Source organism: Suricata suricatta, chromosome 1 (assembly GCF_006229205.1).
Source record: "Suricata suricatta isolate VVHF042 chromosome 1, meerkat_22Aug2017_6uvM2_HiC, whole genome shotgun sequence".
Taxonomy (NCBI): Eukaryota; Metazoa; Chordata; class Mammalia; order Carnivora; family Herpestidae; genus Suricata; species Suricata suricatta.
In genome coordinates, this window is record NC_043700.1 from 115,562,917 (window position 1) to 115,578,194 (window position 15,278).

Consider the following 15,278-nt stretch of genomic DNA (forward strand, 5'->3'; position numbering starts at 1 on the left):
ACACACACACACACACACACACACACACACACACACACCAGAATATTACTTGGCCATCAAAAATACAAAATCATGCCATTTGCAACAATGTGGATGGAGCTAGAATATTTTAGGCTAAACAAAATAAGTCAATAAAAGACAAATATCATATGATCTCACTCATACATGGAATTTAAGAAACAAAACAGATGAACATATGGGAAGTTGGGGGGAAGAGACAAAAGGGAAACAAACCATAGAGACTCTTAATGATAGAGAACAAACTAGGGGTTAATGGAGGGAGGTAGATGAGTGATGGACTGGATGGGTGATGAGTATTAGGAAGGACACTTGTGATGAGCACCAGGTGTTGTATGTAAGTGAGGAATCACTGAATTCTACTTCTGAAACCAATACTGCACTATATATTAACTAACTTAAATGTAAATAATAACAAATATATATGCACCTCTGTGTTATTATAGCATTATTTACAATATTGAAGGTTCAGAATCTGCCTACATGTCCATCGATAAATGAATGGATAAAAAAGACATGGAATATGTATGTTGTATATGTATATATGTGTATATATCCTCAGCCATTACTGAGTCATAAAAAAGAATGAAATATTGCCATTTATGACAACATGGATGAACCTAAGGGTACCATGCTAATAAGTGAGACAGAGAAAGACAATATTATTTCATTTATATATGGGATCTAAAAAACAAAACAAATGAACAAACAAGCAAACAACAATAAAAACAGAAACAAATTCATAAATACAAAGAAGTGGTGGTTGTCAGAGCAAGGGGGGGGTGGGAGGATGAACAAAATAGGTGAAGGTTATAAGAGGGACAAGCTTTCAGTTATAAAATTAATAAGTTACAGGGATGAAAAGTAGAGCACAGGGAATAGAGTCACTACTACTGTAATACTGTTGTATGGTAACAGATGACACATCACGGTGAGCATCATATAATGTATGGCATTGTCAAATCACCAAGTTGTACACCAGAAACTAATAAAGCATTATATGTCAACCATACTTCAATAATAAAAAAATGAAGTAACAGTACACCTGCAAAATCCCTTTTGCCATGTTAGGCAACAGGCAGTTGACCTTAAACAACACAGGTTTGAACTGCACAGACAGATTTTCTTTTCAATAAATCAGTACTATAAATTTATTTTCTGTTCCTTATGGTTTTCTTTTGCATTATTTTTTCTTTTTGGTTTTTTCCCCTTATGATTTTCTTTATTGTTTTATTTTTAGTTTTTATTTTAAAGATTGTTTTTTGTTTATTTTGAGAGAGAGCCAGTGCGAGTCAGGGAGGGGCAAAGGGAGAGAGGGAGAGAGAATCCTAAGCAGACCCCATGCTGCCAGCGCAGAACCCAATATGGGGCTCAAACCCACGAAACCGCAAGATCATGACCTGAGCTGAAACCAAATGTCAGATGCCTAAATGACAGAGCCATCCAGGCACTCCTCCATTATGATTTTCTAAATAATACTTCCTTTTTTCTACCTTACTTTATTGTAACAATACAGTATTTAATACATATAAGATACAAAATATGTGGTAATCAACTGTTCATGTTATTGGTAAGGCCTCTATTCAACAGTAGGCTATTAATTAAGTTTAGGGAACCAAAAGTTACATGCAATTTTCCACTGTGCAGTGGAAAGGGGTGATCGGTGTCCCTAACCCCTGAGTTGTTCAAGGGTCAACCATATTCATAGGTTCGGAGGATTAGGAATGGACATTTCTGAAGGCCATTTATCCTTCTTACTCCAAGGCGGGCTGTGACTAGGTTTGAAACAATCATATCCTCTCTCTGGAGAATCCAAACTTAGAAGATGGTGCTTGAATTGCAACATTATACAGAGTTGGGTTCAGTTACAGAGAGAAAGAGGGACAGAGAGGGGCGTCTGGGTGGTTCAGTCCATTAAGCATCCAGCTTCGGCTCAGGTCACGACCTCACGGTTCGTGGGTTAGAGCCCCGCGTTGGGCTCTGTGCTGACAGCTCAGAGCCTGGAACCTGTTTCGGATTCTGTGTCTCCCTCTCTCTCTGACCCTCCCCTGTTCGCACTGTCTCTCTCTGTCTCTCAAAAATAAATTAAGAAAAAAAAAAGAGGGACAGAGACAGAAGGAGAGAGACAGAGGGGACTGATACCCTGTAACCCTTTAGAAACTGATAAAATTACCTTTGAATTTTCCAGACATTGTTCCAGATCTGTTATGGCCATCTTGGTTTTGGAACACTGATATCCAGTAACATGTCCTCTACTCTTTTAACCTGCCCATCTAAACTTCTACAAGGCAGGGAAAAGAGTGAGAGCAGAAAACTTGCCAAATAGTATCAAAATAAGACAGCCTGACTCTATGGAGTGGAGTTTGTCTCCATGTGTTTTTGGTCATTCATGGAGCCAAATGTTCATGGAGTGATAGAATTGTCATGATTGGGTATCAGAGCTCCAAAATCACTTGGGACTTGAAAACAAGGTGGTAATGGCTATAATTCCCTCAAATCCCAGGCCCCCAGTCAGGGGAGATGAGTAAACAGGAGAATGTGTGAAAGGGGATATTAAGAGAAAAGATACTATTCAAGGGTCTTTGTGTTGTTGATTCCAACTATATCTCTCAATTCCAACTCATCTTTCTAGGTTAGTCTTAATAAAATACCTTTCTTTCAAGGCTTCCTTGACTCTATAAGTAGAAGTCACTCCTCCATTTCAGTGAACAAATATCTGAGCATTCACTATTTGCCAGGCATTGAGTTAGGTTTTGAAAATGCACAAGTGAAAAAAAACAGGGTACAGTCTTCCCCCTCTGAATACTACTTTGAAACTCTCCTGCCACTGACCACTTGCAACATCGTATGAGGGCTTCTCTGCTTGTTAACTGAGTGAATGCTGACCCCCACAGCTATCTGAAAGCCCTTAAATAGGAAGCACTGGATCATATTTATTACAGATTTCTCATGGTTAGCATATGCCTCCCCTAAGGTAAATGAGCACAAAAATTCATCAACTATTAAACACCTATTGCATACATCCTACTAAATAGAGCTGAGAACATAAATGAAATTTAAGAAGGTTCCTAACCAGAAATTGCCAGTAAGATTTGAAAGATGGATCTCCATACTAAATAAAAAGAGTAACAGAAGACAATGGGTCCCAAATGCCACAGGAAGAAAGCTCATGTTGAAAGGGGTGACTGTGAGATGGAGCTGACATTATCTCCAGAGTTGAGCACTTTACCTAGGTCTCAGCATTTGGGTAGTATTTGAATAAGCAAAGGGTACAGGAATAGAAGGAACATGATGAGCAAGGGCTGAATGAGGAATGGATTTCTGTTTGGAAGACAATGTAGACACAAGATTTTAAAAAGCATAGGTCCTATACTGGAAAAAATGAAGAGATAGGTGGATGAGAAGGTTAGAGTCAGATTATAAAGGGCCTTGAATGCCAGACACTTTCATCTTTCCTTCAGACCTGTCCAAACTAGATGCAACTTAAAATCATAGGACCTCTCTTGCCTCTGGGAGGTGAATGTTTCTTAGCCCCCAGTGATTTCTCAGTGACTACATAATTGCAGCTTGCAATGAACCAGTCATCAAATTGTTCCCAAGGCAATGCTAGAGAAAGAGGTCCTTTATGTTAACTTATCCACCTGGACATACTATAATTAATTAAATAGTTGTGTGCTCGCTTGGGCAGCACATATACTAAAGTTAAATAATTGGCTGTATGATGGATTTTATAAGGTCACCAAATGTGGATTTTAAAAAACTGGGGTGCCGTGATGGCTCTGGTTTTGGTTTTGACTCAGGTCATGATCTCATGGTAGTGAGATCAAGCCGTGTATCAGGCTCTGCACTGTGCCTGTCTGGAGCCTGCTTGTAATATTCTGTATCTTTCTCTCTCTCTCTCTCTCTCTCTCTCTCTCTCTTTCTCTCTCTCTCTTTCTTGTGCACATTCTCACTCTCTGTATGTCAAAAAATTAAAAATAAAAATAAATCAAACTTCTATTCTCTGGAAACGATACACATACTAAAGAACAAAGGACAGCAGAAATGGCCTAGTGAGGATTTTTCTCTATTCTCCAAGATTATTTAGTCTTCCTCAAATGCCTGCTCCTCTACAAAGTATCCTCTGAGTCCTTCCTTCAGAATAGCACCTCCTCCTCTGCTCCCAGAACACGAACCCATGACACAGCACTTCCCAGATAGTGCTAGACTTGGTTGTCTGTGTGTCTTTTCTCTCATAGATTGTGATCTTGCTTTTATGGATTATAATTGTAGCTAACATTTGTTGAGGATTTTCCTATCTGCCAGGATGCTTCCTAAATGCTTTAAAAGAATTACCTCATTTGTTCATCAAACCACCCTTTGAGGAGGTACTATCATTCGTCCTCATTTTCAAGGAAACTAGGGTCAAAGACAGTTAAACAATAAGCTTAAGTTAACCAACTAGTTGGGATAGGGTCTGCCTGAAGCCAACGCAATGCCATAACCACTGCTCCAAACTCCCTGTTATTACAGGGAGAGGTCACCTTTTATCAGTGTGCCACCCCACCAGGCCCAGCTGAGTGCCTGGAACAGGGAGGTGACACAGGCAGTGCTGATTGGCACTGCACAGAGCAGAAATGCCAGAGACAGTGAGCACCTTTGCTGTGACTGGCATCTGACGTTCCTGCTATGAAGAGGAGAGTGCTGGAGCAAACGTCAATCTTTCTACAGAAATGTTCTGAATAGTAGTAGTTTTATAACAATGAAATGGAGATTAATATGACTGAATATCAATTTAATGCAACACTGAAGTTTAAGGCTCAAAATATGTAAGCAAATTTAATCCCTAAAAATAACTGTCATTAAACTGTCCTGGGTGGAGATTCAAACCCAGTTCTCCCATGTAAGAGAAGGACGGAAAAGAGGAAGAAGAAAAAGACAAGTTTTACCCTGTGGTTTCAACTTCTACATCTCTTAACTCACTCCAACCTAGAAGGCAGTCCCTACACATAAAAAAGTAAACAAAAGAGGGTGTGCATGCTAAATTCCAAATGAACTATATGAAAAAACTTTCTTCCATTGTTATGTAGAGAGAGAGTTAAACAAAGGTGAAGCAGACATGTAAAGAGTAAAAGAACCACTTCCTTTACTTCCATAATTTGGCTTGCTTCCAAATTTGGCTTCCATATTGTCGATACTGCTGCTATACACATGGGGTACATGTACCCCTCTGAATTAGTTTTTTTATATTTTTTAGTAAACACACAGTAGTGTAATTATCGGATTGTAGAGTAGTTCTATTTTTAATTTTGTGAGGATGTTAATTAGAGTGGAATACAGGAAAACACATGGAATAATAAACACAGACTGGTGTGGCCGAAGCAAACAACTGAATAAGGAGCAACATTGGGCTTGCTGTGGTCAGCCTGTCAGTGCAGAACCTGCTTCAGATCTGTCTCCCTCGCTCTGCCCCTTACCCTGCTTGCATTCTCTCAACAATAAATAAACATTAAATAAATGAACAAATAAATAAATATATACTTCTATAAATCACTATTCAGTTCACATCTATGAAGCACTTACTGTTTTCCAGGCATTGTACAAAATGCTGCCTTTACAAATGGGCCTCATCACGTGACCTTCTTCCTTGTGTGTCTGTCTTTGTGTGTACTCTCCTCTTCTTACAAGAACACCAGTTATATTGGATTTACAGCCCATGTTAATCCTGTATGACCTCATTTTAACTTAATGTAACTGATTATATCATCAAAGACCCTATTTCCAAATAAGGCCACACTCTGAAACTCTTGGTGGACATGAATTTGGGAGGGACACTATTCAACCTGGTATAGTCCTTGTCTGGCCTCCTGAAATTCTTATCAATTCTCCATCCCATGTGTAAAATGACGTTACTCCATCCCAATGTTCCCCAAAGTCTTCACCTATTCCAGCATTAACTCTAACTTCTAAATCTTATTTAAGTATCTTCAACTCAGAAAGTTGCAAGTCCTATCATTTAAATCAGCCATGGGATAAGACTCTAGGTATAATCCATCCTGGGACAAAGTTCCTCCCCATTTGTGGTACCAGAAATCTAGAAAATGAGTTATCTGCTTCCCAAGTACAGTGCGGGGATAGGCATAGGATAGACAATCTGATTCCAAAAGGAAGAAAATTGAAAAAATAAAGGAGTCTCTGGTCTAAAGAAAATTACCAACCCAGGAAGGCAAGTTCCTTTAGGTCTCAAAGTCTGACAATAATTTTCTATGACCAAGACCTCCTCCAGGTTGATGGAGGGCTGGGTCTGTCACTCTGGCCCTGACCTCGAAGTTATTTTTCCTTTGTCTTAAAGGGTAGCATATGTTTGTAGCTGAATGGTTCTGTCCCAGCCTTTTTCCTGTAGAATCCCAGAAGTCAGGTAGCAAGCATTCCTTCGTCCTGTCTGGCCCCTTTAGTCCAAGCTGGTAGTATTTCTGCTGATATAATGTTTTCAAAAACCTTGTTGGCCTTGTGTGCGTGTCAGGGCATCCACACCATCACATAAGAGGGTCTTCCACAGATCCTTCTCGGTAACCTAATTTTTATTCTTGGCTTCTGATAAAGATAGTTGATTAGATCCATGGATAACACACCTGATCTCTTCAGCAGCAGTCTATCTGGCCACATCCTTGGCTCTGTTTCAGAGCTGCATTATCTAGATTATCAAGTGTTCTTTGCTTACCAGTTTCATCCTCAACTTGTTTTTCTTCTAATATTTACTCTAGGCATCAAGGAAAAACCAGGATATACCTTTCAGACTTAGCTTGGAAATCTCAATTTCCAATCTCAAATATCCAAGTTCATCAATTATCAGTTCTACTTCCAACACAACACTAGAATACTACTCAGATAAGGTTTCTGTCATTTTGTAACAAGGATTGCCTTTCCTGCAGTATCCAAGGACCATTTCTGATTTCCTTCTGAACCCTCATCAGAATCACCTTTTAAATATCTATATTTCCGCCAACAGTCTCTTCAAAGCAATCTAGACTTTTTCTATCTTATGTCACATACCTCTTCCAGCCTCTACTCCTTACCAAATCCAAAGCCCCTTCCTAATTTTAAGATATTTGTTAAAGGAGCCCTCCACCTCTTCATACAAAAATCTCAGTATTCGTTTCCTTGGACTACATTGGTAACAAATTACCATAAACTGGATAACTTAAAGCAACAAAAATTCATTCTTTCACAACTCTAGAGGCTAGAAGTCCAAAATCAATGGGTCAGCAGAGTTGGTGACTTCTGTAGGCTCCCTGGGAGAATCTTTTCCATGCCTCTCTCCTAGATTCTGATGGTTGCCAGCAGTCCTTGGCAATGCTTGAATTGTAGGGAGATCACTCCAATCAATGTCTGTTTCCATTTTCTCATGGCCTTTTGCCTATGTGCATATCTTTGAGTATCCTCTCTTCTTATCAGGACACAAGTTCATACTGAATTTAGGGCTCATGCTAATCTGGTATGACCTCATCTTAATTATATATCTGCAAAGACCCTTGTCTTAGTCCATCCAGGGTGCTATAAAAAATATACCATCAACTAGGTAGTTTAAACAACATTTATCTCTCACAGTTCTGGAGGCTGGGAAGTCCAAGATCAGGGTGCTGACAGATTCAGTATCCAGCGAGGGCCTGCTTCCTAATTCATACATGGCCAACTTCTCAATGTGTCCTTACAGTAGAAAGAATAGGGGAATTCTCTGGAGTTTCTTTTAAAAGGCACTAATCCCATTCAGGAGGGCTCCATCGTCATGACCTGATCACCCCCAGCCAAAGGCCCTACCTTCAAATATGATCATATTGGATATTAGGTCTCAGCATATGAATTTTGAGGAGATTCAAACATTTAGCCTCTAGCAACCCTATTTCCAAATAAGGTCACATTCTGAGATTCTGGACAGACAAGAAGTTTGGAAGGATGCTATCTAACCCAGTACACATAGCAAGTACATATTTAGTTTCATTATAAACTGCCAAACTATTTTCCAGCATAGCTGTACCATTTTACATTCCCACCAGTGATGCATGGGTGATACAATGTCCTTGTCAGCACAGTATTACCATTATTTTGGTTTTAGCTGTTCCGATAGGTGTACAGTTCTAATTGTGTGTGTGTGTGTGTGTGTGTGTGTGTGTGTGTGTGTATGTGTGTGTGTAGTTTTAGCTAATAATATGGTTATGGCAAATGATGCCGAACCCTTCTTTAGTGAAATATCTGTTTATGTATTTTTCTCATATAATAATTGAATTTTTTTACTATTGAGCTTTGAGAGATTTTTAATATATTCTAGATCTAAGGCCATAGTCAATTATTTATTTGTTTCTTTGCTTCAATTCTATGGCTTACAACTGTTTTCTCTGAATCTGTAGCTTATCTTTTCATTATCTTACTAAGATCTACTACAAAGAAAAAGTTTTTAATTTTTATAAAGTCCAATTTATATTATTTTTTCTTTTATGAATTATGATTTTGATGTCATGTCTAAGAACTTTTTATCAAACCCAAAGTCCTGAAGACATTCTCCCATGTTTTCTTCTAAAAGTTTTATAGTTTTTTGTTTTTCATTTATATCCATGGTCCATTTTGAATTCATTTTCTATATAGTATAAGGCTTAGATTGAGGTTTGCTTTTTTATTAATGTCTAATTCATCTAGGCCATTTGTTGAAAATATTACTCTTCTTCCATTGAATTGCTTTTATACTTTGTCAAGCTGGGTCTATTTGTGCTGGTCTACTTTTAGATTTTCTATTCTGTTCCATTGATATCTATGTATCTATTCCTCTACTAATACCACATTGTTCTGTATCTAGAGAGTAAGTACTAAGATCAGGTACAGTATTCTTCCCACTTCAATTCTTCTTTTTCAAAATTGTTTATTCTAGTTTCACTGCCTTTTCATATGAATTTTAGAATTATATTGTCCATATATACAAAAAAAATTGCTGGAACTTGAATAGGAATTTTGTTAAACGTGTAGATCAATTTGGAGAGAAGGACATCATTATTAAATTTGGTTTTCATTTCACAGTCCTTGCCCAAAGTTTGCTCCTAGCAATGGGAGTTTTTGTAGAAATGTTTGCATTCCTTTTCCTTGACTTTGTTTTTTACTGTTTTTGCATATGATATTAAAAAAGAAATTTTATACAAAAATATACAGATCATAGTAAATCTAGGCATATTCTTTTCCAAAAGCCAAGGATTTCTACTCAGAGTGTTAATCAAAATAATCATTTCCATGTGATCCAAATCAATACAAAATACCAGATTGGCTCAATAAGTACTAGAATTCTGGCAACCTACCTATAGCTTACAATAGCAAAAGACTAATCCTGAGATATGGTGAGAATATTTCAGATTTGTTTAATTAAGGATTAACTGAAATACATTCAAAGTTTTTCATAGAGGTCACCATTTAACCACTTAAAAATTAGTTATTAGTAGCAGAAGAGGGGTGCCTGGGTGGCTCAGTCGGTTAAGCCTCTGACTTCAGCTCAGGTCATGATCTCACGTTCGTGGGTTTGAGCTCCATGTTGGGCTCTGTGCTGACAGCTCAGAGCCTGGAGCCTGCTTCCAATTCTGTGTCTCCTTCTCTCTTTGCCCCCTTCCCCACTCATGCTCTGTCTCTCTCTGTCTCAAAAATAAATAAACCACTAAAAAAATTTTTTTAATAGCAGAAGAAACATTATTATGTACAGTACCTTACATACATCACTTCATGTGATCCCCATAATACTGAGAGGTAGATAAGTATTTCAGTATTTTAGAGGAGAGAAAATCTAGACTTGGATATATAGTGAATTGGCCAAATTAACGAAGTCAATTAACAGAGCAGGCAGAACTGAAACCTAGGTCTACTGACATCACAGAGAATAATTTTTTACTATACCATATGATCTCTCAAAAGCTAATATATGCAAAATACTTAAAACTGTTAGTTATCATAGCTATCACTATCATCATCATTACCCTGTGAGCAAGGATGACTGATTGCTCTCAATAGCAACACTGAACAGCAAAAGAAATTTTTAAACCTCATTAAACTCTCACTGTAAAGTTTACTATACATATGTAAGTACATTAAATCCTATGAAATGAGAAATACATAAAATAATATAATATTGAATGCTAGTAAAGTTATATAAGTTTTGTACTTTTGTTTATTGCTTCTAGGAATATAAACTGCCCCAACTTGTCTGGAAGCAAAATCTTAATCAGGACCTCCATGAAGATCCTAATGTGGTGCAACTTCCGATTACTACCAGGAGGGAGAATGACTGCCTACTGATGACAACTCTAAAAACTAGACAGCAGATAAAGTACAACTGTTCATTTTTTCCAGATAATATCATATTGCTACAGTATCATTTATTAAAATGTCCACCCTTCCCCCAGTAAATTGTAGTGATGCTCTATTGTAAATGAGATGACTATATGTGTGTGGATGTATTTCTGGATTTTTATTCTGTCCTATACACTTATTTATCTATACTTGCTCTAGTACCATGGTGACTTAATTACTGCAACTTTATAGTCAAATTCTGATATCTAGCAGTTAAGTCCTCCAGTTTTATTCTTATTCAAGATTGCACTGACTACTCTTAGGTAATTTGCATTTTAAATGAATTTCTGAATAATCTTATGGTTAGCTTTAATAAATGTATATCTGTTATACTCTATACATATCTTATGACCTAGAAATCCCACTCCTAAAAACCTACCCAAAGTAAAGAGTGCAGTGTCGACCAAAAGATATGTACAAGAATGTTCCTAGCAACTTTAATTATAATCACAAAAACTGGAAACAATACAAATATCCAAAAATAGTAGAATGAATAAACAAGTTGTAGTATATTTCTAGAATGGAATACACTGAAATGAAAAATAAATTGAACCAAAAAAACTGCATTTTGCAATAACAAGGATGAATTTCACAGATATAGTATGTTGTTGAGAGAAAGTAATCAGTCTGCTCTGCCAAAGTCAGAAACCTGTGTGGGATTATTTAATGGCCAAGAAGAAGAGGATGAAGCTTACAAAAAGAGTCAGAAAAGGAATACCCAAGTATTATGGAGAAAAACAAAAGAGGATTTGACCTAGAAATTTAAGGAAGGAAGTTTCAAGGAGGGCATGACCAGTACCACTTAACTGTCAGGATGACTGCTGAAAAATGGCCATTGGTTTTAGTGCAGTGAAGGTCATGAATAAAATATAATATGGATGCTTCAATGGAGTGCTGGGGGGTATAAAACAGGCTGGTGTGTGTGAAGGAGTGAGAGGAAAGTGTCTTTTCTTAAATTGTGTTTTTTCTTAAATGATAGGACTCTGCTGTCTTTGTGGTCACTGCCAGACACCACCTGAATTACTGTAGAAACTTCCTGACATTATGAAATCAAACTACAAAGACAAATCATATGTTTCCATCCTGAGATGGAATTGAGATTATAAAGTCAAGCTGAAATTATTCAAATATAAAGTACACCCACAAATTAGTCTAATTGCAAAGTCCTAATTACATCTGGATAATTAAAAATTCTCAAGGCCAATAATCAGAAGCCCAAATTAATAGTATTTCGCTTTAACTTTTAACATTCAATTCAGAGAGCCACATAAACATTGTCTTGACACCTAGTGGTAATATATAGGGATATGAGAAAATGAAAAGCTTTTTTCTGCTTTTCTTCTTAATGGGAGAAGGATGAATACATTAAAAAGCTGACAAGTTGGGGCACCTGGCTGACTCAGTCGGTGGAGCATGCAACTCTTGGTCTCAGTGTTGTGAGATCCAGTCCCATATTGGGTGTAGAGATTACTTAAAATAAAATCTTAAAAAAAAAAAAAAAGCTGACAGGTCGCAATCAGTACAATGAGTTTCCTAAGTAGAGACAGGTGACAGGGAAGAATGGGAAGAATATAGATGTAGTTACATGACTGCAGAGTACGTACATTACATAATAGACATTCAAGGGAGTTCTTTTCTGATAACTTCACTTTAGTTTATTTAACCAATACTGAGTTCCTACTATATACCAGACACCATTCCATACATATGGAGTAGAGAAAAATATTGAGATTCAAGGTCCTTATTCTTATAGAAATCGTATTCTAGAGTAGAGAATAAGACTTTAACACTAACAAATTTGGGAAACATATCAGAGAGAGAGCTGGCAGAACTCGTTAATGAACTGGATATAGAGAGGGAAGGGGTTTGCCTGGAGCCACTGGGTGAATTTTCAGTGCACTGTAAATTCATCTCCTTTGGGAAAGGGGGGTGGAGGAAGATATGGAGGGATGATGATCACATATTTGCACAAGTGTTGAAAACTGACATTTATTTCAAGAAAGTGGACAGCAAGTTCGATAGGAAAACGATGTATTGCCAAGCACTACTGAGACTTCGTTTCATCTTGGTGATCCAGAATTTACAGTGGAGCCAACCTGCCCTGTGATTCTCCCCAGTCACCTTCAGCTGCTCAGGGGCATCAACATGGCTATGATAACAGCTGCCAAATTCTTCTACATCCCACAAGTTGGACTAGTTTCATTAGTCTAGAAGTGAACACCTGACCCAAACTGAGCATGGAGAGACTTCTTTACATTTCTGGACTTAAGATGACAGACAGATCTGAACTCTCTTACTGCAGTTGTTAGATTTAAGAATTAAGTGGATTTTTTTTGTGGCCATATTTCCCACTGTAGGACAAAAGCAATATAGTGGTAAGAAAAGGCAACCAATGTGTGAAATATAATAATAATAATAATAATAATAAATATATAATACTTAAATATAGGCCATGCTATGTGCTTGGCACGGTTCTAACCATTGGTCATTTGTTAACTATCTTAATGCTTACTAACAACCTGTGAGGTAGGAACTAGTATAATCACCCTTACCTTATTAATAGGGAAACAAAAGTACAAAGAGGTTGGATTTCTTTCCTTATGTCACAGCATGTAAGAGAGGGAACTAAGATAGAATGTAGGTCTATTAGTGCTAGATCCATGCTTTTAACCACTTTGCTGCATTGCCTCACATAATAGGGAAAATCCAACTGCAGTTTAATTGATTCAGAGTTCCAGCTCCCAGGTACTTTCCTGCCCTTGAGCTTGTTCAGTTATTCATTCCTTTCATGATTTCTGTTAAGTCAACATTTCCCCCCTTTTCCTTAAGTTTGTTCATGTTGCGTTTCAGTAATTTGGAAAGAAAAGAGCCCTAACACAAAAATTGGGTCCCAGAAGGGAAATGATTCGTTAATATCCCTGAACTGTGGAATTCACTGAGTGGAGGGGATTGAGAAGCAATAAAAATTCCCCCATCCTTAATCTGAAGATAGATTTTTGTAGTAAAGAGATTAAATGGTCAGTTATCACGTGTCATCTCAGGATTCAGACCACATGCTCACTAAAGTTCTAAATGTAAGCCACTTGGAAAAAAAATTCTAATGCTTTAGGCTATATAGCAAGATGCTATGGCAGAGACAAGCCCAAACTAGCCCTTCTGAACAAGATCGTTTAATCAGAGCATTCTTTCATTTTGAGTCAATCCTCTCAAACAATATTGAGCATCATAACATCCAAGCACTCCTGAACAGGAAAAACGTGTAGGTTCGAAGATTAGTGCATGGTTGCAGAAAGCTTGGTGACTAAGGTATTGTAGAGCAAGGTCATTTAAGGAGAGAGAAGAATGAACAGTCCTAAGTCCCTTCAACTCCATCCAAGCACTTCCATTCTTGTACCATCTTGCCAGACTAGATAAAGCATAGTCACCTGGAATGCCTCTCAAGAGCATTCTCCTGGCCAGGTTTTACAGCAAAGAAGACAGGCCTTTTTACTCTGGCTCAGATTATGGTCCAAGTCTTACAGCAAGGGCTTGAAAACATCCTCGGGGGAATGGCAAGTCCCTAGACCACATGATAAAATAGAAGTGGTGCTAGGGTCAGGACCCTGAGGATTTCTGAATCATTAGCAGATACAAAACCCTTCAAATGAAACTTATAAATAACTAACTAGGGGGTTAAGACACTTCTGTTGCAAGAGAAACTCCAAAGCTAGATACCTAGTAATTATTGAAGCTTGTCCCAGATTTTTCCTATATCCCTCCTGTCCCAAATTACCCTCGCCTTACAGTAGCCGTGAACTGTGAAGGTAATATGCTTTCAGCAGAGAAACTGCTTCATTGGCCTCCTCTGAGGAACCTCTGGACAAATAATGTCTAAGAAATGTGAATCAAGGGCAGCCTATGTAGCCAACCAAAGAACTCACAGTCTTATTCTGCAAACTAACAAATGGGGCCATGGTGTTTTCTGGTCTAATATTTATTTGCCTTGGTATCCTCATCCAACAGAAGCCAGAATATCGAGGGCAGGGCCCAGAACTACAAACTTTTAATAAAATCCCACAGGGGATTTTTATGCATCCTGATGTGGAGCAACAATGCGGTAAGAAAAATATTAAAAGGTAAATGTGATGAATACCTTCATGAAGCTTAAACCACCATTTTGAATGTGCTACCCACTATTTTATTTTATAAATTATTTTATATATTTATATATTATATAAATTATATTATATAAATTATTTTATTTTATATAAATTCTTCCAGATACAGCTAAGTCTCACTTAAATAAAACTCTCTAGGAGGTAGGGCCAACATGGCAGAGAAGTAGGGGGATTCGAACTTCCCATGTCTCTCAAACAAAGAAGGGTTGAAGCCAAAGGACTTTTAACTCCAAGAATATGGATTTGGGAGTAAAAGTGACAGAGTTGCAACTGGGGAGACACCAGGACAATCTGACAGGGCATAGGTGGGTGATTGCAAACTGGGAGAGATAAAACCGGCAGTGTAGGCACGGAGGGGAGGGATCCCCTTCTGCAGAGAGACAAAGGGAAGAGAAAGAGAGGATGGGGACACGTAGGACTGTATCTGGACAAGAGAAAAACCTCCAACTGGATCGGAGAGGGATCTTATTTCTAACTGTGTGGCATCCTCCAGACGGAGGCTGACTGCCCTGTTCACGCACCTGGGGAGGAGGGGAGCCAGCCCAGGACACGTGGCTAGTTCAGGGGCGCAGTCAGCAGTAGGAGAAAGCAGTCCTCTCCCTGAAGCCTGTAGGGCATGAGCCCACATATCTGGTGGCATGAGAGGTGCTTCCCCAGTACCAGGGCACATGGATGGAGAGTTTGAATCCCAGCCAAGTGCCAGGGAATGGAATTCGGCGGAGCGGGACAGGCCTCCTCGTCTGCACT